Below are 22,403 nucleotides of genomic sequence, written 5' to 3'. Positions count from 1 at the left end.
CAGTGTATGTGTCTCACTAAAGTCGATTTTTTGCTCATCTGAGACCATTCTCTTTCTGGTTATTTTAACTGCCTACCTACATTGATTGGCCCCTAACATCAGCTGATGTTGCTAATAGTTGCAGCAGCTGCTATTGCCCGTGATCCAACAAGTAGCTGACTTTGCCACTCCCTTACTTGCTACCAGCTGGCGAAACAGTTATTAGGTGCTTGGAGTGAACAGTAAACATTTGACTCCAGGTGGGGGAATCCTTTCATTCTATTAAAATTATAACACTGATTCAGACAAATCATTTGCTAAGGTCAGGTGTTTAGATGTATGTGTTGCCTCATGAATTCAACACTTTTTTGTCTCTATTCCAAGGTCCAGAGGTCAGACGTTTAACTACTGGCTGGAATGGTGGAAAGGGGGAATGTAAGGAGAAAAGCCAGCCATCGCATGACACAACTATAAACCGGTACCTGTCTTTACTGTTTAACATACTGTTTTTTATAAGTATATTTTTAATTGGAATTAATGAAGTTCCTCTTATTTTAGTAATAGCTGTTTGAGATAGTTACTTTCGATTTTGATAGCTCATAAGAGGTAGCATTTTGAAAGAAGAGATATGGTTAGTGACTTATGCTGGAATGCAACTTCTTAGCAGTTTTCTCTTGATATTTAGTCCCTTAATGTATTATAGAGTAGTCTGCTATTTTGTGGTGGGCTTGTCTAGGTAAAACAGGGTTCTGGCTCTGAAATACACTTCTGCCCGTGGACTGAGGAGAAAATCTCTTGGAAAATCAATCTTAAGGTGAAAAGAAAGATAAATCCTTTTCCCGAATAGTATGTTGGGACTCCTAAGAATAAGAGTAAGCCACAAAGCCCAAAAGAAAGAGAAATGTAAATTTTTAGGGTTTTCAGAAAACTCTAGGTGGGTAAAGATTATTCATTTCTACTGCACAAGGAAGAGGGGAGGCCTTTTCTCCTTAACAGAGTGTGTTTTGCCTTTGAGGATTACATTTTATCTTCCCCACCCCCACTTTGCGCTGTCAGGGTGCTAAACTGTCCTCATCAACTAGGTGGTGTTCAGATCTTTTAACTCACTCCTTGACCTCTGCCTGCCTTTCCTCCTGTGGAAATTACCGGCTTGCACCCAGGCTGATTCCGTGTGCACAGTCAACAGCCTCTAAAGCTGATCTGACATTTCAGCCCATTTCCTTGTCCTGATTTCCATCTATAGTTCTATCAAGGGAACAGTATGAGAGGAAGTAGAGTAAACTCCTTTAAACCTAATATGAATTCCTAACAATTTAGATGTTAGGAAAAAGTCTAGTGATCTCGAGTGGAAGAAGATAGGGCTGAATCTCCCTAAATTCACATGAGGGAAAAAATTTTTAATATATTGTAGCTTTGGTTATGTACTATTTCTATGTCTAAACTCCTTTATTTGTAATTTATCAAGATTATTAATCACTCAAATTCCTGAATTATTAAATTCACAACATGCTTCAAAATTCTTTTACAAAAATTGAGATGAGGTTTTGATATAGAAATCCAATTCCTAAAGTAAATATATTATTTAACCACCATCCATTTTACTCAAGATGATAACTACATAGTAGCAACTTGCATATCAGTCTCTTAAATGAAAGAATTGAGTACTTCCACCTTAAGAGTCTTAAAATACTGAAGCTGTTTTTCACTTCCAGCAATTATTCAGTATGCATTTTTCACATAACTGACAATCGTATTACTGCTGCATGAACAAATCCAAATGCCAAAATGTCAGGAAAAAGCAGGTGAGACCACGTACACTAAGGCAAATCTGAGGTTTTTATTTCCAGAGAACTGTACCTCTTCCTCTCCTTAAAACAGTCCACAGAGTTGTTTGGCTAATGCTCATAATGTCACAGCTGCCCTGCCAAGTCATCTGTCTCTCATCTTCTCTTGAAACTATACAGACAGACAGTCCTGGTTAGTGCCTTTTTGTCCTATGACCCAGTCCCACTGTGGCTCAGAATGAGAAAGTTAAAAGGGTAAAAACAATTTATGAGGCTAGCTGAGCAACTGATTCCCTGAGGATTCACTTTTGACCTTTATGGAGGCAATATTTCCATAAATAAATTGGGGCTTGTTTTTTTCTATGAAGACAGTTAATCCAAACTTTAAAGACATTTGAATTCTAGAATCACTTTACTGTTCTTTTGCTATAATGATTTAGATTGAATGTCATTGTGCACTCAACCTTACCAGGTAATTGAGCAAATATGTGCTTTATTTGATGATACAGTCGTGGCTTTTTAAATATCAATGACTGCAGTTTTAGAGTATAAAATAATAATTGTCAAATATGTAGTCATTATGAATAAGAGACACACAACTAAAAAAATTGTTATTTTGAAATTAATGAATTTGAACTTAGAATAAATTGTCTTTAAAAAAGCATAATTACTTAATTATGACTCTTACATTTCCTTTAAAGAGCAAAGTGCTATACTGAAAGTGTAGGTTTAATTTTTTTTTTCCCCAGTGGTGAGAGGATTAGCTATTTTAAAAATAATTATTTTCAATGAAATTTTTATCTGGGGTTTCTGGCAATCATGGCACATTCTTTCACAGTCTATTTATATTTCATTGTTTTCCTATATGTTTATAATGTATGGCAATAAAGAATGGGTTGCTCTCAGAAAAATACATACTTTTAATTTTTTTTGTTTTTTTGTTTTGGTTGGAAACTTTTCTAGCTGATTAATTCTCACCATGTCATTTAGGTTTTTTGTCAAGTCCTCTACTTTTATAATGGCTTGCCAGGTATATAGTATAATCTTTGACTATGAACCAATGTGAAAAAGTAGGAAGGAAGTAAATTGACATTGAATGGCTCCAGCTCTGTGGGAGGCAGTGGGATGGGAACTTTGACTACCCACCACCACCACCACCAAGATGATAAGCACTGACTATGTGCATCACACTCAGTTCTTTAGATGCATTACTTCATTTAATTCTTAAAATCACTCTTTGAAATAGGCATGAAAATTACTGTGCAGGTGAGGAACTTAGAGTGGACAGGTTTTTAAGGAGCAGAGCAGCGATTTGAACAGAATCTGTATTTCCCCCAGTGTTTTTGAATAGAGTTAAATGAGTTTAATACCAAAACAGTAATAAATATACACAAAAAATATCTGTTGAATGAATGAATAAAATAAATTATGAGAACCCAGTTTTATTTAAATTAAACTAGTAGTTATGCACTATTGTTTTTTAGAACTATACTATTTATTTTCATATATGATACTCATTTAAACCTCATAGTACCTTGTGATATTGGTTAAATTATTCTCATTTCCCCCATAAGTTTTCTGAAACAGAAAAACTCAAGCAAATTTATCCTCACTTTATCTTGAAATATTGGTTAAATTGTTCTCATTTCACTTGTAAAAACTCTAAGACACAGAAAAAGTCTGTGTCTTTTTTTTATCAAGATCGAATAGTAGGTAAATTAAGAAACAGACATCTTTAGTCAAATTTCTCTCATCCTATTGGCACCCCTTTTTTCAGTCTCCCACAGCTAATCATCCGTAACATATAAATATACATACATTTCCTGAGAGGTTTCTATCTTTGCACTTCTTAAATAAATTTTGTCGTACAAATTGGAGATAGTTTTTTAGTGTATCTGAAGCAACTTCTTATATATTAACCCATTTTGGGAACTGGATATTGAAGGAATTCAGTCCCACAGATACTCACCAATGCTTCCCTCATTTTAAAAATCCAGTAGAAAATAATGTATCACTTAATTAAAACAGACTTTGTCTTCAAAAATTGTACAGAACAGGAAACAAGCTACATTGTCATCTCCTTAGATTTCTTTCCCTAAGTTACTCTATTGTCTGATTTATTTAAGCCCTTTAGGTTATTATAAAATAAAATATTATTTTGTGGGGCTTGTACTTGGCTTGCACAAACTATTTAATTTAAAAGATTTCTGATACCCAGTGCTGATGACGGTGTGAGAAAATGAGCACTGTTTTATACTGTGGATGGAGATGCAAATTGGTGCTGTCCTTTTGCAAGGTAATTTGAAAAATAAGTGTCAAAATTTAATACAAAATTTCATACTATCTTACTTATCAGCCTGGACCTAAAATGTATCCTACTGAAATAATGGTGTGTATGTATAAGGATATTTATCACATTGTTGTTTATAATGGTGACTTTGAAACAACCTAAATATCTTTAAAAACCAGAGATTTGTTTACATATATTATAATACACAAACACAATATTTTGATGACATAATCTATATTTACAGTGAAAGAAGTTCATGATACAGCATTAAATGCAGTAAAAAATGACAAAAGAGTGCATGTTTATTCATCCTTTAGGCACATGTAACTATAGGAAAAACCAGTAAAAAGTGTTCACCAAAACGTTCACATTTGTCAGCTCTGAGTGGTGGCATAACACTTATCTTCATTTTAATTCTTACACTTTTTCGTATAATGTTTTTGGGTGAGAATATACAGGTCTACATTCCCCTTTTCAAAATCAGTCTAACCAAATATGTTTTGGAAGTGAGATATTGTTAAATTCTAGGATGGTTTTGTGATATGTACATTTTATATTAGGTTACACCTTCAGTGGGGTCTGAGACAGCCTTCTGTAAACAAGCATATTGATATTTTGCAGCAAAATGTGTTAATATTCACAGTGAGTGATGTTAATACAGCTTTATGGTAACTCAGTTCAGGTCAACTTTTTTTCACAATGAGTTGTGGCAAAATCTTTGTTTTCAAAGGTTGATTGATCAATTTTTGGAATTTCAGATAAGAATTTGTATGCCTGTATCAATTTTATAATCAGAGAATAATATACTGCAAAACATTTATTTAGATAAAGAAGTGGGGCGTGTCATTCTAAGTCTGAACCATGGAAGTGCCTCCTATGCTAATGTTGGCATGTCAGTTGATAGGCAGGTGGTTATGTGAAAATGAATTCCTTTTAGGAGACTCCTTTTTTGTTTTTGTGTATCTACGTGATGCAAAAGTGATATAAATGCTTTTAGTTTCTAGTGAAATGCTGCTTAGAACAAGTTAAATCACTTCATGACAACTGTCATATTGTATAAAATGGAAGGACAAAGAGTATGGGCTATTAAAAAGAAGACTGTATGAGTGATTTTGAAAAACTAACTTCTGCAGCTAACATGTCAACAACTTGTTTCCCAGGAAGAAAGTAGTTTTGCAGGCTCTTCTGTAGTCTAATGGCATGCTTAGCTAGGTGGGGGGTTAATAAGCAACATCTGATAGTGGCAAAGAATTCTGCCACATATCCTACCGTTCATTTCAAGATTGCTAAGCATCTGCTTCTAACTGGGATCATTTTGATTATCTACTTTTCAAAGCAGGCCTAGGCCTATAAACAGAAACCACTTTTTCACACTTAAAGATATAGGTTAGATAGAGTTTTGGAATGATTCTTACTTCTATAGCCTCATGTTTCACGATAAACCTGAAGTGGTTACTTTAGCTCAAATGCTTAAATCCTGTGGAACAAAGGTTGGATAAAATGTTTCTCTTTGTTGTGTTGCTGGTTTATTTTAAAACATTTCTTTACACTCTTGGACCTTTTTGGATTTCTTGTTGAATAGTGGAAAATATAGAAAAATATGAGAGAGTATCAAGATCACCCACAATCTTTCTGCTCTGAATTTTTGTGTGTAGCTGTGTGTCTTGTGGTGTTTGTGTGTATTTGCATTTCTCTCTGCATGTGTGCCAGTTACATAAAAGTGTACATAAACTAGTATGGCACTTTGCATATATAAACACATTTAATCTTCTCAACATCCCCATGAAGTCAATCTTATTATTATACCTATTTTATAAATGATGAACAAGTAAACTATTGAATCTGCTGTACATAGTTACAGATAGTATTTCACAATGTTTCTTTACACTTAAAACTATGATCTGTTTAATTTTCTATATTATTGATCTTGGAAAATTATTTTTATAACTGCATATTTCATGGTGTTGACATACCTTAATTTAACAAGTCCACAGTCTTTATATGGTAAAATTGTACTAAAATTTTCACTTCTATAAATGGTCTTTATATAATAGTTATATACCAATATTTCTATATTTTCTTGTGAAAAATTCCTATAACTGGAATTATTGTTCAGTTTATGATAAACATGTATAAAGAGGTGGAAGCTAGTGTCAAAGAGCACAGGTTCTAGAGATAGGCAGGCAGCGTACATTTAAATCTTGCGACTCCACCCCATTAATCCATTGTAATATATCAAGTTACTGCAATCTTTCAATGACTAAAATGGGGGAATATTATAGAATTCTAAATAGAATTAAGAGAGATAATACATCAAAAACATTTAGCAATAGAACATACACTGGGGAAAAGACAACCTCTTCAATAAATATTGCTGGGAAAACTGGATATCCATATGCAAAAAAATAAAAACTAGATTCCTATCTCTCCCATATACAAAATCAAATAAAAAACATATTAAAATCTAAGACCTAAATCTATAGAATTAAAGAAAATATTGGGGAAACTCTCCAGGACATTGTTCAGGGCAAACATTTCTTAATATCCTACAGGCATAGGCAGCCTAAGCAAAAATGGACAAATGGAATCACATCAAGTGAAAAAGCCTCTGCATAGTAAAGGATACAGTCAAGAAAGTGAAGAGACAACACACAGAAGGGAGAAAATTCTCCCAAACTACCCATCTAACAAGGGATTAGTAACCAAAATATATAAGGACCTCAAACAACTCTATAGGAAAAAAAATCCAATAATTTGATTAAAAATAGGTGAAAGATCTGAATAGACATTTCTCAAAAGAATACATACAAATAGCAAACAGGTCTGTGAAAAGGTGCTCAACCTCACTGATCATCAGAGAAATGTAAATCAAAACTATAATGAGATATCTAATCCTAGTTAAAATGGCTTATACACTGGAGGGGATGTGGAGAAAAGGTAACCCTCATACACTGTTGATGGGATTGCAAATTAGTACAACCACTGTGGAGAAGGATTTGGAGATTCATGAGAAAACTAAAATTAGAACCATATGATACAGCAATCCTACTGCCAGGTGCAGTGTATCAAAGGAAATTGGTATATCAAAGAGATGTCTACACTCTCATGTTAGTTAAAGCACTATTCAGAATGGCCCAGATTTGGAAGTAACCTAAGTATTCCTCAACAGGCAAATGGATAGTGAAAATGTAGTATACACAGTGCAGTACTATTCAGCCATAAAAAATAATGAATCTTGTAATTTGCAACAACATGAATGGAGCTGGAGGTTATTATGTTAAGTGAAAAAAGCCAGGTACAGAAAGACAGACTTTGCATGTTCTCACTCATCTGTGGGAGTAAAAAATTAAAACAGTTCCTCATAGAGATAGGAAGTAGAATGATGGTTATCAGAAGCTGGGAAGAATAACGGTGGGAGGGAATGAGAATGGTTAATGGGTTCAAAACTATAGTTAAAGAGAATGAATAATATCTAGTGTTTGACAGCACAACAGGATGACTTAGTCAACTATAATTTATTGTATATTTTGAAACAACTAAAAGACTATAATTGTATCATTTGTAATAAAAAAAAAGCCTTGAAGTGATAGATACCACCTTTATTCTGATGTGATAGATACCACCTTTATTCTGATGTGATTATTATGCATTGTATGACTGCATCAAAATATCTCATTTATTCTATAAACATATATACCTGCTATGTACCCACAAAAATTAAAAATTAAATGAAATTTTAAAAAAATTACCCGTCAATGAACGGATAAACAAAATATGGTATATATTCCTAAAAGAGAATATTTTTCAGCCATAAAAAGGAATGAAGTACTGATAGATACAACAACATGGTGAACCTTGAAAATGTTTGCTAACTAAAAGAAGCCAGTCACAAGAGACCACATAGTACATGAATCCATTCATGTGGAAGTCCAGAACAGAGAAAATCTGTAGAAATAGAAAGTAGATTGGTGCTTGATTAGAGTTGGGCAGTGGGGATGGGAAAATCTGAGAGTGGTAGTTAACGAGTCTCAGATTTCTTTCAGAAGTGATTAAAATGTGCAACAATTGGTGCTGGTGGTGGCTGCACATATCTCTGCGTATTTTAAAAACCATTTAACCGTTTAAAATGTTATATACTTTAAATAAGTGAATTGTGTGAAATAGGAATCATATCTCTATAGAGCTATTAAAAATAGCATTGTACCTGGTCCATGGCTGCCTTTTCTCTTCTCATATTTTTAATTCTATGCATTTTTATGTAAAGTATCTCTTTGCTAATTGCAGAGTAGACTTTAAGACTTTAACATGATCAATTAGTTTAAATATTTTATAAGTGTATTGGCCATTTGTATTTTTTATCTTCTTTATCTCTTTTTCTATCACTTCAATTGATTTTTATAACCTTAATAAATTTTCTATTAAATTTTTCAGTTGAATTAAATTTTCAACTTGTGACATAGATTTAAAATACTTTTCTGCACATTATTTGGTTATTTTATAGAGTTTTGAAAAATATATAAGTTAAAAGGAGTTATATAGTAACTTTTTTCTGTTGTTCAAAATAATTTTTCGCTTTGTTTTTTGCTTAGAGAGGTTTTTACCCACATTTAGATCAAGTAATACATATTTATATTTTCTTCTAGCTACTTTTTATTTAGAAAATACCACTCTACAATCTGATCTGGAATGTCATTTTAATGATGATGTTATGAGAAGGGGTTTTCATATTTACCAAGTGTCACTTGACATCTTCCTCATTAAAAATGTACTTGAAAATTTTATGGAAGGGGAAATAATTTATACCTTGGAATTTGTTTTATCTTTTTTTTTTTAAACATGTTGACCATCAACAGTATTTTCTAAGCCTTCTCTCTATAATAAGAATGTTGATACTTATTAATAGAAGTGAATACAAGTATGAGGCCTCATCCATTGAGTGGATCTATTTAATACCAATCTTGACTTTGAAATTAATTTTCATCAAGGTTCATTCTCTCTGACCACAGGTCCTCCTTTTATAACTCAGCTGCCATTTGAAGTGACACTCAAAAGATTAAGTAGGGTTTAAATCTTTTGAAAGATTTAAAGAACTATTTAAAATGACATTTTGAACTGACAATGGATTCCATCTAACTTTTGACCAATATTTATATGATTGTTGCAAGCCTTACATTTTCATATTAGTATCATATGATTAATAGCATCTTTGTTACTCTAGATGAACTATCATACCTATGCTGTTGGTATGAAGAGAAAAGAAACTATTGTTTTCAATAATTGGAGTGGAGGCTTGATTCACTTCAGTGACGTTTAGAAAGCTTAATGTTGATTATTTAGATTCATTTGGCATTGTTTTTCAGCTGTGTGTAAGGTAATACTATTCCTATTTTTCAGATGAGGACTGGGATAAAGATTAAATACTTTGTCTAAAATCACAGAGGTAAAAATTGGTATTCAAATCCTGTGTTTTTCACTTTTACATCTCTTAGTGTGTTTTTAAATATAAAACTTACTATCTCTCAAAAAGTCCATTGATTTATTTTATTCAATCCGATAGAAAAATATATGTGTCTATATATATACGCACACCACACATTTCTTCTTTTTTGAGACAGAGTCTTGCTCTGTTGCCTAGGCTGAAGTGCAGTGGCACGATCTCAGCTCACTGCAGCCTCCATCTCCCGGATTCAAGAGATTCTCTTGCCTCAGCCTCCTGAATATCTGGGATTACAGGTGCCTGCCATGGCACCCCACTAATTTTTTTTGAATTTTTACTAGATACAGGGTTTCACCATGTTGGCCAGGCTGGTCTCAAACTCCTGACTTCAAATGATCCACCTACCTTGGCCTCCCGAAGTGCTGGGATTACAGGCATGAGCCACAGCACTCTGCCAATTACATATATTTTTATCTGTAGCTAACTTTTAAAATTAGGCTGAACAAAGACATTTAGGCATTTAAAGTATTCAGACACAACCTGCAAAATATTGGTTGTTTTTGTGTATTTTCAACTTATAATCAAATATTTTCTGAAAGGACTTTGGTAATAATTCCTTTTGAATAAATCCTAATGAATTCTGATATTCCAATTTTCTAAAGTAAATTGGCAATGGACTGTAAATATGTCAGTTACTTCTAATCCTGTATGGAAACTTGGCTTTTTGATCATAAAAAGCACTTGTACTTTATATAGTAAGTGTGTATCCTTGGAGATGGCTTAAAGGTTATGATGAAACAAATCAACCAGGCATCTAGCAGGTGACTCTGTACTCCTTATTGGTTTTCCTTTAAAGAACTTTGGGAGAAAAATAATCTCCAAATCATTGTGTAGCATATAAAAAATGTCAGACTTTGATGTTATGCTGGAACCAAAAATCCAAATTAAAACCTTCCCGAAATAGCCATGTTAATTCCCTAATAGAGATCCAATTTCTGGAATATATGGAACTACCCATGAAATCTTTTAGTTTTCTTCTCCATTCTGTCTTCATCATGATGGACATCTTTCTAGATCAATTTGAGTGGTTGATGAAACTGTTTTGGCTTTTAATTCTAGGTGATTTGGTATTAACTGGAGACCATTTAAAGAAAATGTAACTTTATCAATTTACAGTTTGAGTTCAGTGATGTAGTTAATCTCTTCTGATTTATTTTCCCAGTAAGTTAAAATACGTGGAAGAAATGGGCATTTACTTTGCTAACATCAACTACTTTTTTCAAAATAACTTTATTGAGATGTAAGTTATATACCATAGAAGTCACCCATTTTAAATGTACAGTTCAGTGTTTTGTTTTGTTTTTGTACATTTACAAAATTACGCAGTCACCACAATCCATTTAAGACATGTTAATCACCATCACAAGAAACCTCATACCCTCAGGTAGTCATTTCCCATTTCTCCTTAACTAATCTTCATTGTCTCTATACAACTACCTATTCTGAGCATTTCATGTAAATGGAATTATATTATATATGATCTTTTGTGACTGTTTCTCACTTAGCTTAATGTTTCAAAAGTTCATTGATGTTGTAGATTGTATCAGTACTTCATTTCTTCATGCCCGAATGAATATACAACATTAGTCAATAGATAGGTGAGTTTTTTCATTTTTTTACTATTATAAATCCTAGTGCTATGAACATTTGTTCTTGTGTTTTTAATTCTCTTGAGTGTATATCAACAAATAAAATTATTTAGTCTTCTGCTAATTCTATGCCTTCCACTTAAAGGAAATTATTCCAATGGTAGTCATGCCATTTTACATTACCAGTATATAAGGGTTCAAATTTACCCATGGCTTTGTCAACACTTCTTATTATCTGTCATTTTGATTATAGTCATTATAGAGGGTGTGATTACCAGCAATTTTATTTTTTACCTTAAAAAATTTCAAAATTTTCAAAAATAAGCCATTTTTTAAATAAAATAAATGCTGTTAGAAAGAAAAGTGATATCTCATTGTTTTGAGCCAACCACTTTTTAATAGAATTTTTTAAAATCAAATGGTTTAGATGGCTTTGGTGATGTTGAAACCAAGTCAGTAATCCCATAGATGGTTTTCTTTTTCTTTCTTTTTTTTTTTTTTATAAACATAGAAATGGACACTTCTGGTCTTAAAACTTGAAATTTTTATTTGTTTTATCTGAGTTTCTTCCTCAGGAAATGACCTTCAGACTTCTCAAAAAAAAAAGTGTCAAATAACTGAAACTCACCAGATTACCATATCTGGACAGTGAGGTCGGACCCTTCATTCACATGATTGCTTCCTTTCCCCTCCCTAGTTCTGTTTTCTTGCACATTGTTTCATTTCTTTCCTGCTCCTAAGCCCCAGGTTTTAGTCCCCCAGGGAGATGGATATGAGACTGGCTGCAGCACCTGATGAACATTTTCTTCCCTGGCACTACTCAGTGTTTTGCTCATTGTCTCGGTCATTGGATATCTGTGCAGCGAGCAGCAGGGCCTAGACTGAACCCCTTGGTATTTTGATAGCAGTGTGAAGAAGTATGAAGAATCAATTGAGATTTAGAATATACGGTTTTTATTCTAGAATCTCACCAGGGACTAGTTTCTTCATCTGAGAGGCATCTTTGCTATCTGGTCTGGTGGTGAGTTTGAGATAGTTAGCAACATGTTTAGTTTCCCGAGAGAAAGGCATACTATCAGTACATAGGATGTTGGTCCCTGAATCTTTATAGGACACTTCTTTTTTTCTTTATTCCCTGACCTAGACGCTACATAAAATTATGTGCCTTTATCCTGAGATAGAGAAACTCTGTGGCTGACCTAAAGAGACTGATTGGTTCCATGGGTAAATATTTTTATTTACCTTTCAAATCTATAGCATACATATTCCTAATAGAGTTTTAAATTTATTTTAATTTTTATATAATTATCAGTGTCTTTAGTTTTAAATTGATTAGTACCCATGAACATGCAGGAATTTGGTGGCCTTGACTTGTAGTAGTGCTTTTCTTATAATTACCTATAGTTTCAAGAGTATTTTTCAGGCAGTAGTTTATGTAAATGATGAGTAATCCATGGAAGAGATGTTGAAGTAATAACTAGATACTAGAACAAGAGAGCAAGCTTTATTGTTTAATATATTTTTATTTTAATTTTTAAAATATTCTAAATATCCCTAAGAAGGACAAATCCCACCTATTAAACCAGTTGTTTTAAGATAATAAATTAATGATATCATTTAAAAAATTGTCATATGATGTGTATCATTTAGATCTACAATTATTTTTTCGTTGTTGTTGAGACAGTATCTCACTTTGTCACCCAGGCTGGAGTGTAGTGGCTCCATCTTGGCTCATTGCAACCTCTGCCACCCTGGTTCAAGCGATTCTCCTGCCTCAGCCTCCCAAGTAGCTAGGATTACAGGCTCCTGCCACACCTTGCCTGGATAATTATTGTATTTTTAGCAGAGACGGGGTTTCACTATCTTGGCCAGGCTCGTCTTGAACTCCTGATCTCATGATCCACCTGCCTCAGCCTCCCAAAGTGCTGGGATTACAGGCGTGAGAGGACAAGAAGAAGTGGCTATGAAATGTTTCATGTTGTTTTATTAGTCTTACTGGAAATGTCATGACAACATATATCAGGTAAAATCTGCCAATTTTGATCTAAGAAGAATTTGCTACTACAGAATCCTTTTTCTTTCTGTTCTGTAACTGCCACATGCCCTGAGAAAGAAACTGCCTCAATGACCTTGGCAACAGAAAGCTGTTCATGGCCACAGGTCAAGCTCAGCTTCAGCATCACCTTTCCGTGCCAAGTGAGCGCAGTGAAAGACCAGAACTTTTATAAAAGGGTCAGAACAGAGACTGAAAGCGTCATCAACATGCATCAGCTACAGACCCCCCTGTGGTAATGGCTTTTAAGCCAAGTTCCCACAGCTCTGCAGTTACTCTAAGATGTTTTTGAAGCTCAGTGTGAGAGGAGACAATGGGTGAAGGTCAAAGCTTCCTATTTCTGCTCCGATTAAAGTATTTCTCAAATCTATGGAATAGTTTGGGTTTCTATGTAAGAAAAAGTTATATTCTTATATATTCTTATATATTCTTATAAAAGTTATATTCTTATATATATATATATTGCAGTATATTTCTGTTAGAAATAAGCCTATCACAATAAGCTGGAGTTTTCCTTTTACGTTTAATATTGCCATAGCAAAGACAATCAAAACCATGCAATTAAGAAGAGAGATATTAACTTAAACATTAAGCTATAATATATAAGGAAAATGCTGGAGTTACATATCAAAAATATTTTTTGTTTCTGAGAGATGTGATTATTGTCAACAAATTTTATTTTAAAATATACTTTAAAATCTCTAGTTTAAAAAAATAAGTATAATACTTTTTGTAATATGGGAAGAATATTAGAATAAGAAGATAGAGCTTCATGTTAGCAACTAACAGTAAGAAAGTTTGGGTATTAATTCTGGATCTACTGCTAATAATCTGCCCCCCATGATCAAATCATTAATTATCTATGATCATCAGACTTTTCCTACAGTCTAGAAAAAAAAGAAAACTAAGCTAACTCATTCAAACATTTTGCAAGGTGACTTCTAGATCAAAAATTCTAAAAAATATTATATTAGGAAAGCATTTGGATCTGTTTAGATTCAATTGCATAAAATATTTTGTTATTTACATTAGTAGTGCTTGGAGTAAGAGAAATACCAACCTTCTGTAAGGCAGATATGGCGGTCCTTTAGTTCTAGAATTTCGAACAAAGTATTAATGTAAATGCATTTTAATACATAAATATATTAAGAACATGTGTTCCTGTATATTTGGCAGCACAAAAGAAATGTACCATAATATGAATTTCCTTACAAATAATTCATAGTAAATTTGCATAGAACCATAAATAAAACAATAAAGTTAAAAATAGTATTCTGTATTATGATATAGATGAGAGAACAGGATAGTGTATAAGGTTAATGCTATCAGTAAGTGAAAAGAGGAGACATAAACATTTCCTGGTTGAATCAAGAACAGATGCCTATTGAGCTATAGGAGTGGATATTGGAGAAAAAGTGGGTGCTTTTCATGTTTGTTATCTTTATCATATATCTCAGTGAAACTCATTAAGAAATACATATGGGATATGTGTTGACCAATTCTAATGTTAACAAGTAGTTGTTCTCCTTAAAAAAAAAATTCTGTAGAAATGACACTTCATTGAAAATCTCACCAAATATATCATGACTTTTTTTCCCCTTCATCTAGAAGGAACAAAAGAAAAACCTCCCAACATATTCTTTGACACTTAGAGAACTGAAGATGATAGAGACAGAGTTTGTGAGATTGTCAGAGATAATCTACCTTCTATCAAGAAGGTTGAGAGGAGAGAATTCTGTTAGAGTAAGGAAAGCCTCATGGAACTGGAAGAAAAATCCCTCAATGTTACGCTTTTCTTTAAATATTTATCTTTCTCTATTATCTTCTTTGTGGCTTCATTCATTTAAGCTTACTTTCTTCATTGCTTTGCAGAATGACTTGGCTTAAGTCATTTCCTTAAGTAAAAATTTTAATCCTTTTACATGCAGGATACCAATTTATCCTTATTCATTGAGGTCTTTTAGTCTTATCCTTGTATAAAACTGTATTTAAAAATGCACAAGCTGAAATTAGGGAATGTCAAGAAAATTTCATGTATCATATGCATGCTGATGTCCCACAGTTTTCATCATGGTGAAGGGTAAAATTCAGAAAGGATCTACAGTGGCAATTTAGGAGTTTCCTTTTGCATAGAGTAATAAACTGACTTATGCTTCATTACATGAGTGGCTTCATTATGGCAAAACTGTGCATACTGTTTCTGTCAGTTGCACCCTCAATTACTTTCTCAGGCACTAATTAAGAAGTCTTTTATTCAGATAGAGATAAATAATGGGAACAATTACTGTCAGATATAACATATTTAATAACCTTGGGCAATCCAGCTGTCTACTTTTGGTGACAAGCTTCTACTTCCAGCTTCAGAGTCAGAGGCTCAAGTTTCCTTGTGAGTGAAAGCCAGCCGCATCGAGTTAGGGGAGCAGCTGCTTCCTGCCCAGCTCTGCCTTAGGAAAGCAACATTGTCAGCCCCATTCTCTGTTTTGGAGAGAGCTACTTAGAAACTATTAGAAATGCCATAGAGGAAATAAAGTTGCTTACATGCATTGGTATATGAGTTGGCAAAAAACACGCCACAAATGGAATAAATAATGCATAATTTGTCAAGGTTTCCGCAGAAATATCTCAGGCAACTAGATGGGACTCTGGGTTGCTGGCATCTCTGTTTATTTGAGTTGATTTGACCATACTGTTTAGACCTGGTCCCCTCTGGTTTTTCAGAGTGTTCTTCGGATTCAAATGGACCTATAATTTCTTCATCAGGCTAGCATAGATTTTTCGTCCTGACTGCGGGCGATGAATTTGCTGCTGGTATCATCTAGCCTTTCATAATACTCTTTCTTGCTGCTACAGTTCAATAAGTTGATAGTGAATAAATTAGGAAAATTCATTGTGAATCAGGACTGGGTACAGGGAGTATATAGTGAGAGTTTATGTCTCTGTGTAAGGCTCTTGTCTATACTCCCCTGGCATTTCCCTTCATTATGGACCATTTTTGTCCTTAAAGTGTTCCACCAAACTGGAAATAATGCTCCATCTAGAAGTAAAGCAGTACAGAAAAATGTTCTGATTGCAAAGTATCTGACCTATTTGGGACTTGGAATCTATAGGAAAAATTAAATAAGTGGTTTACTAAGTGTTGTTTTAAATGATTTAGCAGATCTTTGTTAAAAATAGCAATGTCATACTCCAAAATTTCTAACCATAAAGAATATCTTTACGATTTTTCTCATATTGACAAAAGCTGAGGGGTAAGAATCTTTAAGAATGGAAACATCTTACACATATGCGAATGATAGCTTCAGTGTAAGTATAGTGTTAGCCTTGAAGTGACAAACTCTTGAAACATGGTTGTGAATGTTTGATTATACACAGTCGGTAAGAAAGGACAACATTCATTAAAGGATGTGCAAGGAAGATTGTTACAATGTGAAAGAGTGGATATTCCTGTTACGGACAAATCAGATAGATGAAGGAATTGTAGCTTACCCTCCACCTTTTATTCTGATTTGATAGAGGTCTGTCTTGATAAATATCCCTCCTGGGAAAAAAAAATACAGTTAGCGAGATCTAGCTTTAAATCCCAACCGTGCAATTTGCTAACTGTGAGAACTCCGGGAAAAATATATTCAACTTCTCTGAGTCTCAGTTCACTGATCTATAAAATTGAGACAAATTTGGTACTATATTGGTCGTAGTAAGGAATGCTAGATAACCCTTATGCATGTAGTATGTGCTGGATATTTTTCTAAGCATATAATATGTAATCTATTGAACTTTTACAATAGTTCTGTGAGGTAGGAGCTAATATAATTCTGATTTCTTCAAGTGAGTGAAGTGAGGGACAGAGAGGCTTAAGTAATTTATCTCAAATTACAGAATGTATGACATAGGAGAGTTGAACCCCATCCTCCTGTTCAAATTTAGAGACTGGGCAATTAACACTTGTGCTATACCACTGAGTTTTCAGTATAGTATCCAGAATATAGTAAATGGTATAAATGTGAGACTGAGATGCTATATCACTGATTATTTAGGGGGTTCATCTAAAGATTATTTAAAGATTATTTAGGGGGTTCATAAATAATGCCACTGTTGCCCCACTGAGTTCAGAGTCAATGCAAGTAAGTGTAAGGGTCAGGTACAGATATAATTATTACTAATACACAGATTGGAAATGTAGCTTTAGAGCTGCAGCTAAGTAAATGGTAATAATTTATTCCAGAATTAACTTAATTCTTACCTGGAACTATGCACAACAAATATCTCCTCCAGGGACAGTCTCCTACCACACAGCAGAGAGGGCACCAGAACACTTGTGTTCTGTCAATAGGCAGGCTCTGAAAAAGGGAACCCAAATGGCTCTTAGTCAACCTGCTTAGCATCTTTTTTCAAACACTCTAATCAGATAAGAGTATTCTCTTTCTCTGAGGAGGACTAAGGGAGGGTATCAGCTGATGTTCCTCCATTGGAAAAGGAATGCCAGATTCCTCTTCTCTTGTCTCACTTGGGTTGCTAAAAAAATTACCTTAGACTAAGTGATTTAAACCACAGGAATTTGTTTCTCAGCGTTCTAGAGGCTGGAAGGTTCAAGATCAAGGTGCCGGCCTATTCTGTCCCTGGAGGGGGCTCCCTTTCTGGCTTGTATACAGGCACCTTCTTTCTGTGTCCTCACATGGCCTTTCCTCAGTGCATAAATGAGATTGTCTTATTTTTGTAAGGCCACTCACTAATCCCATCATAAGGACCACGTCCTAATTTAATCCCAGTTACTCCTCAAAGACCCCATCATCAAATATCAGCACCACATGGGGGATTAAGGGTTCAACATCCAGATTTGAAGATGTCACAAACAATCAGTCCATGACACATCCAATCCCATAACAGCTGTTGTTTTCACTACCGCCATTGCTGTTGTTATTATTTCACAGTAACTAGCAGACATAGGAAGATTTAAGGGTGCCTCCCTGCTTCACAGCCTGCACAAAAAGCTGCAGGAAAGGACATAACATTGGCCCTGTCCTAAGCATACACCACCCTAGCATTGGCCAAGATGCTGACCCAGTTAAAGAAAGAACTGGGCTCCACAGCATGTCTGCTTTTGGTTGCTAGGAGTGAGGTGGAAGCACTCCCTTTATAAGATTACAGAAGTCAGGAGAAGTGTTGCCCTACGTGAAGGGAACATAGAGCAGGAGTGATAATTCTTTCTAGATGCCGTCTGTATAATTTTATCTGTTACTTCCAGCTCGGAATATCTATCTGAATGCATTCTTAGGGGGCATATTGTTCATTAGCAGAGGAATTGCTCTGTTGGTCATGTTAGCATAGGTATCCTCCAAAGTGTCATAAGCATGAGATGTCTTTTCCATAGAGTTGATTTTTATCTATTTCATTGAAAGGCATTTACATGAGAGTCAAGAGATGAATATATTCATAACTGCCACATTTTCTAAAAGATATGGCATTTTCCCACAGAAACTCCTACAGTGAGCAGAGAGAGATAAGCCTGGGAAATTAGCCATGGTAGGGCTAGATGATGCCATTATAATGAATGGTATAAACCAAGAGGCGATCTGATCCCTGTATCTACAGTAGTGGAAATAATAAGCCACTTAGCATGAGAGCATTTCAGTGGTAGACTTGAACACTATATGCACTTTTGAAGTCCAATTCTGGTAGTTTTACAAACCTCTAATTTAATGCTGCTGTAGCTATTGAAAGCCTTGCCCTATAGCTGTCAAAACAATTGGTTATCCTTTAAAACAATTATTGGCAGATACATTTAGTTAAAGGCATCTAATATGAAACTCATGGTGCATTAAACCCCATGAAGAAAATCTTCACAATACTATTAATATGTGGCTTCAAACTCACGAAAGCAAAGAAATTCAGGTTAGTGAGTCCTCAAGGAGAGAACTAGTTGAGGATTGTAGATTTTGTTAAAAGCCAGGGGCTAAAATCTTAGTCAATCCACGCCACCTCCCTACTCCTGTTCCTAGGACAAGTCTCAAAGCAGTGACCCCTAAAAGGATGCATTTACTTATCGGAAACAGTGAACTTTGTCAGGGTGTTAGGGGTTTGAATATTCCATTTAGTCTGAGAGCACGAAATGGTTTCCTGGTAAGTTACAGCGTTAAATTAAGTGAAAAGAAAATAAAAGCACAGGAAACTCTAGTTTTCTCTCTATTCGACTTTTTATGGATCACAGAACAATTTTTATCTTCCCTTGTTTACTCTGGCAGCACTTCAGGAGCTCCCTGTGTGCTTCTTTGCTAGAGGAAGAAGGTGAAGCAAGGGGTTCAACACCATTCTTTATTTCTGCTGAGATCACCCAGAGAACATGACCATTTCTAAACCATATGATTCTTCATTGTTAAATATAGAGGTATTCATGTGCATTGGGCCCACATCTTGGAGAAAAATGGAAATTATTTACCAAGTCATTTTTGTTCATCCTTCGTCTCCCACCCTCAACCAGAAGGTTGCTTCTCCTTTTGGAATATTCTTTCTTCTTATATATTGATAATCTGTCCATACTTCAAAGCCAAATCAGATCTGGAATTTTGCAAAGTTATTCATCTGCTCATCTTAAAGTCTCTTTCTTTTGCCTGAAATATACCTCAGTTATGAAACTAATATTATTCTGTCTTGATTTAGACTTTCTTTTCCCTGTAGAGTTTCTTTGTTTCAATATTTTGACTTATATACTGCTTATTGTTGCCAGATTTTTGAAAAATCCATTTTGGTAAATAGGTGAGATTTACAGTCCTCAAAGCTTAATGTATAACACAATATTCCTAAACTTTTTTAAAAAGGTTTCCTCTACTTCATTATTTTAGAAGATTTCTTACAAGTACTCTGAACAAGTGTGAAATGTAGTGCGGTAGGTATTGCCACTTAAAAAGAAAGTTTTGATGTTCCTTTCTGCTTATAAGTACAAAAATATTAGGATGTTACATAAAATCCAGTGGATGGATTTTATGGGTAACATTAAGCATTCAGTGCTGAACTTATTTCCAAAAAATGGTATAATATTAAGATGTTACTTTAATGGAAACATTAAATTCATTTTTTATATGTTGTATACTATATTCTTCCTAGTGTCACCTAACTCTAGATATTACTATGGAAATAGACATCAAGGACACACGTAGTTTGTCCAAGACTGCATGCTATTCTGTGATAGACCTGGGAAAATATTCTGTAGAGCTGACGCCTACTATGCCAGGAATCTACTTTGACCTAGCCACACTCAGTTTCATGTAATCTGTAATGCCAGTAATATCATGATTGTGAGGCAGCATACATGCTCTAAATATTTGTGAAATAAAAAGTTTATCAATTTGAGAAAGGTAGAATCTAGTTTTATAGGGATTAGTGGAATTCTCTGACAATGGTTGGTACAGGAGAAATGAGGAAGAACAGTGGTTTTTTCTTATGTCAAATCCATAACAAACTGGTGGAGTTCCTAAGCCAAAAGAACATTGGCTTTTTGAATAAAACTGTCTCAGAAATCCTTGAAAATTTGGATTTCTGACACATGAAAATATTTCTTCTCTAGAAAAAAATTCATGCTACACAAAGTCTAAAAATTATTTGTTTTCAATTGCTTCCTCTATTTTGATTAATTTCTTATGGACTTGCATATAATCAAATGTACAAATAATTTGTAAGCTTATAAATATAGTTCTTTTTTAAAAGGTATTGTTTATTAAAATATTTACCAAAAAATGAGTATTTTTACACACCTGATTCCAAGTGTTAAATTGTAAATGAAGAGTTGTGTCATTCTCTGAGCTCTCTGATATAGCAGAGATGGCCATAAAACACATGGTTTCCTCAACAGTCAGGTCTCCACACACTTTCTGAAATTGCTCAGTCAAGCAACTGAGATCTTTCTCCGGCTGGATGTGGTGGCTTATGCCTGTAATCCAAGCACTTTGGAGACCAAGGCAGGCGGATCACCTGAGGTCGGGAGTTCAAGACCAGCCTGACCAACATGGTGAAACCCCATCTTAATAAAAAAAAAAAAATCTTTCTCCTTCTCCCTCTCTTTCGTTCTTCCTTCCTTCTCCCTCTCCCTCCTCCTCCCTGTTCTTTCCTGTGCCTCATTTGAGTAGTATTCACCATGCCTAGACAACCAAGATATATTTCACAGGACTGTTTGAGATGGGACAGTAGTCTGGGCTGCACACTAGAGAGGATCAAAATACCAAATTTGGCCAGGCATGGTGGCTCATGCCTGTAATCCCAGCACTTTAGGAGGCCAAGGCGGGCAGATCACGAAGTCAGGTGTTCAAGACCAGCCTTACCAACATGGTGAAACACCATCTTTACTAAAAAATACAAAAAATTATCTGGGCATGGGGGTGTGCATCTGTAATCCTAGCTACTCAGGAGGCTGAGGTAGGTGAATCACTTGAACCCAGGAGGCAGAGGTTGCAGTGAGCCAAGGTCACTGCACTCCAGCATGGGTGACAGAGCAAGACTCCATCTCAAAATAAAACAAACACACAAACAAATAAAAACCAAATTAAAAGGCTGAAACTGGTAAAATTCCAGTGTCTCTTCCTGATTATATTGTGGAAAAACAGAGCTGAGCTCTCTCAGAGAAGACATTGGACCATAACTATTAAAATGTGAATTGAAAATAGGCTAAGGAATCTCAGATAAAGTATGTGATACATAGTTAACTGAACCCAGGAAAATCTTCTGGAAGGTGAGAAAGAGGAGCTTTCTTAGAACACATGATTAAGAAACTTACTCAAAACCACACAACTTCATGGAAATTGAACAACATGCTCCTGAAAGACTACTGAGTAAATAACATTAAGGCAGACGAAAAGAAGTTCTTTGAAACCAATGAGAATAAGGAGACAGTGTACCAGCATCTCTGGGACACAGCCAAAGCAGTGTTAAGAGGGAAATTTATAGCACCAAATGCCTACATTAGAAAGCTGGAAAATCTCAAATCAACACCCTAACATCACAATTAAAAGAAATAGAGAAGCAAGAGAAGACAAATCCAAAAGCTGAAAGCATTCCCTTTGAAAACCAGCACATGACAAGAATGCCTTCTTTCACCACTCCTATTCAACATAGTATAGGTATTTCTGGCCAGGGCAATCAGGCAAGAGAAAGAAATAAAGCATATTTAAATAGGAAGAGAGAAAGTCAACTTGTCTGTTTGCAGGTGATATGATTGTATATTTAG

The 22,403-nt window shown here is 34.7% G+C and overlaps 1 long non-coding RNA gene across 1 annotated transcript in view; it reads left to right on the top strand.

The window, feature by feature from the left end:
* The first annotated feature begins 385 nt into the window (after window positions 1-385).
* LOC105734447 (uncharacterized) overlaps window positions 386-22,403 on the top strand; it is a 120,191-nt gene continuing 98,173 nt past the window's right edge. The window contains exon 1 of the long non-coding RNA XR_001111515.2: window positions 386-457. This is a non-coding gene — a long non-coding RNA (uncharacterized LOC105734447). The remainder of the gene's footprint in view (window positions 458-22,403) is intronic.

The sequence above is a fragment of the Aotus nancymaae genome, unplaced genomic scaffold (genome assembly GCF_030222135.1).
Source record: "Aotus nancymaae isolate 86718 unplaced genomic scaffold, 86718_ANA_hifiasm-v0.15.2.pri h1tg000057l, whole genome shotgun sequence".
In the NCBI taxonomy this organism is placed as follows: domain Eukaryota; kingdom Metazoa; phylum Chordata; class Mammalia; order Primates; family Aotidae; genus Aotus; species Aotus nancymaae.
Note: the sequence above shows the minus strand (reverse complement) of the source record. Positions and strands in the feature narration are given on the sequence as shown.